The sequence below is a fragment of the Podarcis gaigeae genome (assembly GCF_964106915.1).
Source record: "Podarcis gaigeae genome assembly, chromosome: 13".
Classification (NCBI taxonomy): Eukaryota; Metazoa; Chordata; class Lepidosauria; order Squamata; family Lacertidae; genus Podarcis; species Podarcis gaigeae.
In genome coordinates, this window is record NC_139689.1 from 34,056,740 (window position 1) to 34,066,712 (window position 9,973).

Consider the following 9,973-nt stretch of genomic DNA (forward strand, 5'->3'; position numbering starts at 1 on the left):
GCAAAGCAGCCTGCACAGACACAAACACAACACACACACGCCGCGAAAACAAAAGCTTCCTCTTCTCTTTTCTAATCATGTGGTTTTTTGAAAGCGGTTCCAAGCAAAATCCTATAGGCGTCTTCTCCTCAGAAGTTAGACCCACTGAGTTCATTGAGGCTTACTCTCAAGAAGGTGGTTACATATAATGATGGAAGACTGGGAAAGGATGTGGTAGAAAGGGGTCAAGTTTACTGCATGCACGGTATTAAAAGAAAACATTATGAAAATGATGTATAGGTGGTACTTAACCTCAGAAAAATTAGCAAAGATTTATCATACGAATGATAACTTATGCTGGAAGTGTAAAGAAGAAGAAGGTACTTTTTATCATATGTGGTGGACGTCCTAAGGTTAAGGACTTCTGGGAAAAGATTTATAATGAGTTGGAAAAAATGTTGAAAAATACATTTGTTAAGAAACCAGAAGCCTTTTTACTTGGAATAATAGGATTGGAATTGCCCAAAAAGATGTTAGACTATTTTTGTATGCCACTACAGCGGCAAGACTGCTATTAGCCAAAAATGGGAAATCTCAAGAAATACCAACGGTAGAAGAATGGCAGATGAAGATGTTGGAGTTTTGGAGCTGACCGACCTGAAGAATGCGTGATCAGAAAGAAGAGGAGCATCAAGAAGATTGGAAGAAATTCAAAGATTATCTAGCTAAATATTGTAATATAAGATAATTAGAAGGTACTTGAAAGTATCAAATAGGCCTAGGATTAGAAAAGAGATGAAGATAGTAAATTGAAGGAGTAAATTGTAGTAGAAAGATGATTTTGTAGAACTGTTACAAGGTGATACAATGAAATTCAGTTAGGGGGATTTGAGGAAGTCAGTTAATAATGGAATTTAAAATGAACTTCAGAAGGAATATGTGTTTTTATTTTTGTTTTCTTTTTTCTTTTAGTATTGTAATGTTCTTTCTTTTGTATGTTTTATATGTTATATCTGTTAAAATCAATAAAAAAACTGAAGAAAAAAAGAAAGTGGTTACAGAATTGCAGCTTTTAACAAGCACAGCTTAGTTGCATGCAAGCCAATGAAACACAAAGCTTGTGTTACAACTGAGTGCAGGATTTGGCTTGCAAGGTAAGCCACCCCCATTCTGCAGTATGTGAAGCAGGTACAGTATTTCATTGACACAGGGCAGGTTTCTTTTAATGCCTGAAAAGTTTAAAGGACAGTTCTTCACACGAAATATCAGAAAAGCCCTAATTTTTGTCTTTGTGGCTGCTACCTTTTTAGTGGACACACTGGTATTCAATCACAGCAGCGCAAAAATCCTGGGTTTCTCCATTGTTTCCAATGAATAGGCACGAAGAGGGGCATGGTAAAGGAACCCAGAAGTTTCGTTTCCGGACTTCCTACACTGTCCAAAGGCTTTCCTTTTGCTACCTATCTGACTCGACATTAACTTTCAGTCTAACAACACTACACCCCTGTAGCACTTAGCACCCAAGAATGGGCGCTCGCAAACAGGAGGTTGCTGTGCCTCCTGGGAGTTGTAGTCTCATGGCAGACAATACCCAGGAACATACTGTAGTTCTTTTTGTTCTGAATTTGTGTGCTGAAGTGGATTACAATACTCAGTACTGTACATCCCAAATACCGTAATAGGAAGGAGCTATTTTTGACTCAACGGAATGTGAGCAGAAGAAAATATGATTCCCACACTCAGGGGAGCTTTGCAGGATCAATTTCCTCCGGGGAAGACAGCACTAAAGACTTTCTCTGTTTACTGATTAAAATATACAGGTTGAACAGGTGGGAAGCAAGTAGGCACACAAGCTGTAAAAACAGCAGCTTCAGAATCAACAGCAGCCCCCAAGACAAAGCATCTTCTGATCTGGCTTTAAGCAGCACCCTGCTGGATCAAACCTGACCAAAGGCCTATAAAATCCAGTATCTTGTTTCTCAGCGCCACCAACCATTGTCTCCTGGATTAAGGTACTTTCCAGATGGACTTTTAGATTAAAAACAAACAAACTAACATGATAGGCCACTGACGGAAAAGCAACACCTGCTGTTAAACCATCAACTTGAAGGCTATATTAGGAGAACTTAGGATATATCTTCATTTGTACAGCAGAATAGGATGGTCCATAACAATATATTCTGACTTTCCCCCACAATCCTTTTATGATTTCGAAATTTCAATTATTTTTCTCAAGAAGAGAGATTGAGTGGCTTACAATAAATGATGCAGCATAATGCATCAGGGACAGAATCTTAGCACATATAGTGATGAATAGAGGCTTGAAATTCTTAATGTTTTTGCATTTGGGGGAATTAAAACTTGTGTGACAAATGAAAATGTGCAATCATAGTCTTTCAAAGAGCATTTGATGTGAAGTATTTAGGCCACATGGAAGTGAAGCCACCTGTACCACTGACAGCGCAATCCTATCTATACAGGATAGCTCAGTCTTGTGGAGATCATTCCAAGGGCTGCAGCCTCAAAAGGAATTTTACATCTGTTTTCACCCCAAGAAACAAACTCAGAAAGGGACTGTGGAAATAGAAGTAGGTTAGAGTTACGGGGAGCAAGGGACATTTTAGCTCCTATCCTGAAGGCAGTCCCTATTGCAACCCCTTCTTTCGTCCTTCATGTGGATGATTGCTATTCATTCATAGTGGGGAAAGTACAGTACTGAACTTGAGGACATGGCTTCAGTGAAGGCAACCTTTCTTCCATTCATGACACTGGATGACTCAGCTCTCAGTGACAGAAATGTAACATGTGTTGAATCTCCCATCATAGCAACAGGCACCTTCTTAACACAGAATAAATCTGGGGACATTATTTGGTTCAGTGAAATGCGTTCTTTCACTTGGAATGTGTTTAAAGTAGCTTAGTGGTAATCTAAACCTTCAGGGAGGAAATTGTCCTGTTTGGGACTTTGCCACTTCAGAATATACACGTGTGCTAGAGGGAATTGAAAAGTTTGAACGCTTCCCTAGGAAGTGTTAGAATCACAGGCAGAAGAATTCCAGCCTAGCCTTTCCCCTGCCTAATGGATCCAGTCTCTTCCCTAGCACACACTGTGTCTATTCATGTGTTGCATGAATTCTAATAGACTGACCATATGCATGTTTATTCAGAAGCAATTTGAACTATGTAAGCACAAAAGATTGCAGCATAACTTCACCATCTTAATTATGTTTAAGGCTGCATTCTCATACAGGGAGGAAGGCCCATTGAACCCAGTAACTTACTTCCGAGTAGACATACATAGGATTGTGTTGCAAAAGTCAGTTAAAAGGAAACTGAGGGCTGTATCTAATCCTACTCAAAGTAGACATGATTAACCCCAAGTCATTAATTTCAATGGGTCTACTCTAAATAGAACTTCTTCAAAACAACCCTCACTCCGACGATCCTATATAATTCAGCGGGATTTACTTTCGAGTAAGCATGTTTAAGATAGTGCTATGCAATAAGGTACCGATCAGAACATGCAGTTACATTTGTTTGGGATGAATTAATCCGGAGGAAACGTTTGCATTTATACAGGATGCAAATTGCAAACCACGGTCTTTAAGCAGAACGCACAGCTGAAATATCGTCCTTTCGGGCTATTAATTCTTGTTGCGGTTCGAAACTGCATTTCCCATCAGCCAGCACGGCTCACGCAGCCGAGAAAAAAAGGTCACGTGGGAAAGAAAATCCCGCCCCCCTTTTAAAGCTGAAGCGCTCGGGCTCGGGCTCGGGCTCGGACATTCTTAAAGGGGCCGCGGCAACAACAGCAGCTTAGGCGGGTCGTTGCAAGAAAACAAAACAAGACAGTAAGCGGAAAGCGGGGTGCAGCTGGAGAGAAGGTGTGAAAGACGAGGAGGCACCAGAGCCGCGCCCTTTTTAAACATTTTATTTTAAAAAGAGATAGCGTGCAGTGTTCAATAAGCGAGGAGGGAGGGTGGGAAGTGAGACATGGGGGGGGGGGAATTAACGGAGAGGACTTCGGCACGTTGAAGGAAGTACAGAGCAACGATTGCAGAAAGGAGGGGCGCGGGTGGCGGTCGTAGGTCGCCTAGGCTGGTGCTGGGATCGTGTGCATGGGCTGGGCGTGGAAACGGGGGTGCCTGTTAAGCACAGAAACAGGACTGCATGTTGGCGTGGACAGGGGTGTCGGGAGGAGGACTGTGGCGTCAAGCAGCAGCGAAGAGTCGGGAGGACAAACATACGTACCTTGGCCAGGCAGGGCGCTTTGCTGGCAGACGGTCCTGTTGCCCCCCGAGGGCGCGCGATGCATCTAGGCAGGTCGGGGCTGGTCAGGCGGAATCCCGTGTCTACTGCCTGCAGCTTCATTATGGGAGTAAGGTGGTATAAGCGGACTGAAGGAAATAGGCAGATCAAGCTGTAAGGATCTTGAGGGTAGCGGGGCTAGGAAACGCATCTGTTTTAGATCATGGACAATAGTCGCCAGTTGGGATACTTGAATGCTTGAATTAAGCACCTGGTAAATTTCCGATGTAAACTTAACTGAGCACGGCCCAAGATCTCCAGCCCTCTTAAGATCTACTCAGCGGCTACCCGTTGAAACTTGTTACTTATGTCTATTACTTATTTCATAAAATTTATGAGATAATTTTTCATACCCTCGCTAGCCTCGAAGTGGCTTACAAAGAGGGGAAAAACAACTAATATAAAAATAGAAACAGCAATAAACTAAATACCGCTCAAAGCACTCACAAACAGCAGAACACAAGTGCCTGCCTGATGCCACTAGGTAGAGAGTTCAAAAGTGTAGCATTGGTTTCCATGGGCCTACTCTGAGTAAGGTTAGCATTGGACACCACCCCCTCGAGTTATTTCCTGAGACACCTGTCCCTCCCATTACTGTAATAGGCCTGTTGGCATTTGATAACTTCTGCATAGTTTCCCCTTGCCTGTCTGCAAACTAGCAAAGTGCTTGTGTTACACACACACACCCTGCTCCTAAGCATGGTGTGCAAACCAGATGCACTGAAACACACAGGAACATACAGTGGTACCTTGGGTTACATACGCTTCAGGTTACATACTCCGCTAACCCAGAAATAGTGCTTCAGGTTAAGAACTTTGCTTCAGGATGAGAACAGAAATCGTGCTCCAGCGGCGTGGCAGCAGCAGGAGGCCCCATTAGCTAAAGTGGTGCTTCAGGTTAAGAACAGTTTCAGGTTAAGAACGGATCTCTGGAACGAATTAAGTACTTAACGCAAGGTACCACTGTACTAGACCTGCCCCCTCACCACTTCCCCTGTGCCCTTCCTCCTCCTGCCTGCTTGTGGGGCTGAGAAGACCTATTATTGGAGGAAGCAGGAGGAAAGTGCTTCTTGGGTCAAGTCTGTGGGAGAAGTGGCATGGGGATGCAACATTTTCTCTCCAGAAAATCTTGATCCTGCTCATTTATTTTTAAAGCTAACACTACTAATGGTTAGAGATTCTGAGTAGCTACTACCTTGAGGCAACTGAAGTGAGGATTTCGACACCCAACAGAAAAGCAGGCCGGGTTTATGTCTCTACGTGGAATAATCAGCAGGCACCAGGCTCAATTAGGCTCTTCTTTTATCTTCTAGTAGCTGAGGATTGCAGCATGGGATAACACTAATGCTTGGTACTTATGTAGTGCATCCAGGATGCAGAGCACCTGCAGCATTAAGGGGTTGCTATAAGGGTTAGTGATGAAGCTGAGTCAGTGCTGTTAATCCCCATGTTATTGACTGCCTGTGGGAGGTCTGGTATTGCCTTGGTGGCACCTGCTTTCTCTAATGGTAACCAAATCACAAACTTGGAAAGGCACCTCAAAGGTCATCTAGTCAAACCCCCCACCCCCGATGCAGGAAACCCACTACCAGACATTCCTGATAAGAATAAATTGGGATTATGTATGACTTGTCTACCTGTTAAAGGTCAAAGATGTATGGGCCAGGAACAGAGGGAAGTGTTTGGGCTGTAGCCTATTTAAAAGCCATGATCCCTGACCTGGAATCATACACATGCTAGAATTCTTGCGTGTTTCTGCAAGACTAGGAATGGAATCTGAGGCTAAGTCCTGGTAAAGGGAAGGGCTGCTGAAGCAGGTCCTGAATAATAATTTTAAAAGGTTATTTGCATACTGAGCTTCTGTTTCCAAGATACTGGAGTGAGCAAAAACACATATAAACAGATTTGAGGACTTGTATTGGCACTTAGACACCCTGGGCTTACTGTTCAAAAAGAGGAAGAAGTATATGCATGTGTATGCATTTTTTTTGAGCAGTAAAATGGAAGTGCATTGCCTAAGCTTGGTTCTCATCTCAGACTGTCCCATACAGTGCTGGGATAGTGTTATCAGAAGGTTCAGGGGTGGCTGCCATAGCCCCAAACACTGCTCTGTGTGTGTGTGTGTGTGTGTGTGTGTGTGTGTGTGTTCTCAACTGTTTACCCTTTCCTGCTGATGATATTCATAGCTGACATTGACACTTGAGGGCTTGTGCTTTCCTTCCCTTGGTCTTTCCATTTTTGGACTTTCTCTCTCTCCCTATTTTCTGCATACTTGCTGTGTCCCTACTGTGTTCTTCCCTCTATGTGGCCCTGCATTCACTGCCATACAAGTTGGCACTTCACTGGGTAGTAGGCCCAAACCACCAACAGCCAGACACACTGACCCATTGCACCACAGGATGGCAGGGAATAATAACTGTGGATCTCAAAAGGCAGAGTCTCCTGAGCAAGGATATATTTGATACAGGATAGACGAAAGCTTATTTGTGGGGTTTAAGGACATATAAACCTTAGATGGTGTTGTTACAAGTTTTCTGATTGAGCTGGGTGTTTTGAACTTCCTAGCAAATAAGGAACCAACAACTAGTTAATCAACTGTGCAGCACCACATCAGCCTCCTGCTGATAATATCCTTCTTTAATGACATTTTCCTTAGAGGAAGCTTTCTGTTTATTTAAAGGTAGGGAAGATGTCTGTCATTTTGAGCCCTAGGCATGGCAGTGACAGTGGCAAGTCAGAGGTGGGGGAAAACATTCTGCATGTGCCCAGACACAGTATTCCCCAGGTTCCAGGATTGAATATTTTTGAGTCATAGCTGAATTGAGACCTAAATCATACTCATTTTTCCTGTGATCCTCAGAGCTCCTTTTGTTTCGATTTTGTAGGCTTTTCAAATCCAGCCCAGTGAATACTTCTAGTTCCTCAACTTTGGTTGCAGATCCGTTCCTAAATTCTGGAGGACTTGGAACCTGTTCAATGGAAAGGGGGTGAATGTGTTTGCCACCCTGAGGTAAAACAATTTTCAGATAGCCTCTTGCAGCAAAAAAATACAAATGAGTTTCCTAGTACATACTTTAAAGACTTGAAACATTCTGTATACTTGACTTGACACCTAACCACCAACTACAAACCTAACCTTGGTGCTGTCGACGGTGACCCTTTGCTGGCGGAGGAGCTTAACTTCTTCTTTGCTCGCTTCGAGAAGGAGCCACCTGAGACGCCGGTATTACAGCCACCAGCCCATAGGGGCCCCTCATTCACTGTAGAGGAGCATGAGGTGAGACAGGTATTGAGGATGGTGAATCCGAGGAAGGCTGCTGGACCTGATGGCATCACGGGAAAGGTGTTGAAGGGCTGTGCGGATCAGCTGGCGAGGGTCTTTACTAAGATCTTCAACAAGTCCTTACACCAGTCTATTGTCCCACCCTGCCTGAAGTCGTCAACTATTGTTCCTCTGTCTAAAAAATCCACAATCAGTAGTCTGAACGACTACAGACCAGTTGCACTGACTCCAATCATCATGAAGTGTTTTGAGAAACTGGTGCGCCGTCACATTATTTCCTGTCTTCCATCAACTTTTGACAACTACCAGTTTGCATACAGGGCAAATAGATCCACGGAAGACGCTATCACTACCACTCTCCATGCTGCTCTGTTCCATCTGGAGCAGCCGGCGAGTTATGTGAGGCTGCTGTTTGTGGATTTTAGCTCTGCTTTTAACACTATCCTCCCCCATAGACTGGTGTCCAAGCTAGAGGCGATTGGACTCTCCAACTCCACCTGTCTCTGGGTTTTGGACTTTTTGTCAGAACGTTCTCAGAGAGTTAGAGTAGGGTCACATATGTCCACAGCCCTTAGCCTTAACACCGGCTCACCACAGGGTTGTGTGTTGAGTCCCCTGCTCTATACTCTCTATACGTATGATTGTACAGCCATTTATTCCAGCAACAAAATCATCAAGTTTGCTGATGACACTACGGTGGTGGGGCTCATTTCAGGAGGGGATGAGTCCGCCTATCGGGACGAGGTGGAGCGGCTTTGTGCTTGGTGTGGAGAGAACAATCTGGCTCTTAATACGACTAAGACCAAGGAATTGGTGGTGGATTACAGGAAAAAAAAGGCGGACATTCAGCCCTTGTATATCAACGGGGAACGGGCGGAGAGGGTGGCGGAATTCAGGTTTTTGGGAGTGACTATCGATCAGGGCATGACTTGGAGCGCAAATACCACTGCTCTGGTGAAGAAGGCCCAGCAGAGAATTTATTTCCTCAGACTTTTAAAGAAGAACAATCTGAGTGAGAGACTGCTGGTGTCCTTCTACCGAGGCTCCATAGAGAGCATTCTCACATACTGTATTTGTGCCTGGTTCTCCAGCTGTACAGCTAGGAAGAGGAAGGTGCTCCAGAAGGTCATAACCACAGCCCAAAGGATTATTGGTCATCCCCTCCCATCTTTGGAAGAACTGTACGGTTCCCGTTGTCTTAGGAAAGCAAACAATATCCTGCAGGATGCATCTCACCCGGGACACAGTCTGTTTGTACTACTGCCTTCTGGCAGGAGATACAGAAACATCAAGTCAAGGACAAATAGACTGAAAAATAGTTTCTATCCAAGAGCTGTGGCCTTCTTAAATGCAGTAACTCGATAGTGTGACCTGGGAGTTTGATGGGTGTGGGTGTGGCTGGAATGTGGTTTGTTTGGTTGTTGTTGTTGTTTTGCTTTTGTTGTTTTTAAGGGATGGCATCCAATTTCGTTGCACTTGTGCAATGTTGCACTTGTGTAATGACAATAAAGAATCTATCTATCTATCTATCTATCTATCTATCTATCTATCTATCTATTCATGTCCATCACAATATCCCTCCTAATGGCATTTTAAGGAGCAGATTGGGGAATCTTTGGAGATGGAAATGGAATCAATGCTGTCCAACTTGACAATGCTGTGTAGAGATCAGATAAGGGTTGTAGAGTGTTTTGCAAGTCAATGAAAGTGCTACAGAAAACCATAGCAAGCCAGATTAGCCTAACTGATACTGTGGTTTGCTTAAATTACCATTCTTGTCCAATAGAAAGGGAGAAGCTAATGATTCCCCTTTAGCAAGTCTTCCCAGCTCCCCATCTGCATTACTTTGGTTATTGAAAATTGTGTCTTTGTAGGGCCCAGTATTTAAAGTTGGTAATTTCAGGCATGTGCTGAGATCCAGGCCTCAATAAAGGGTCACTACCAACCCCTCTGCTATCTCGGCCTTTTCACTGTAAGCCACTGAGCTGCAAAAGGAGTAGCAGAACTAGCCTCCTCTGCTCATCTTGCCATCTCCTTCTGGAAGCTGTATGATTGGGTCAGAGGAGAGAGCTAGAAATGGGCAGTGGTCACAGCAATGAGGAGGAAGGGGGTTTGCTAAGGGCATCTTGCCTGCCATTTCCCAAGATAGTACCTCCACAAAGTCTATTAGAGTTGGCATTATCATGTTATCTCCACAAGGAAGGAGATTCCAGGTGATGAAACTGCTGTGTGAAAAACTAGCCATGGTTTTAACAGCAATGGTATGCTGAATACTGGTTGTGCTTTGGAGTAGTAAAGTGTTTCCAATACTTTGATTGTTACTCTCTCAAAAACCCTGTAAAATACATCACTTGGCAGAACTGAGGGCAGGGGTAACCTCCTGTATGTGCTTAGATGATCCTT

At 43.9% G+C, this 9,973-nt stretch overlaps 1 protein-coding gene across 1 annotated transcript in view; it reads right to left on the bottom strand.

The window, feature by feature from the left end:
- Positions 1–4,233: 4,233 nt before the first annotated feature.
- SKAP1 (src kinase associated phosphoprotein 1) overlaps positions 4,234–9,973 on the bottom strand; it is a 344,210-nt gene continuing 338,470 nt past the window's right edge. The window contains exon 14 of the mRNA XM_083709712.1: positions 4,234–4,376. The gene's annotated coding sequence lies outside the window, so the exon portion shown is untranslated. The remainder of the gene's footprint in view (positions 4,377–9,973) is intronic.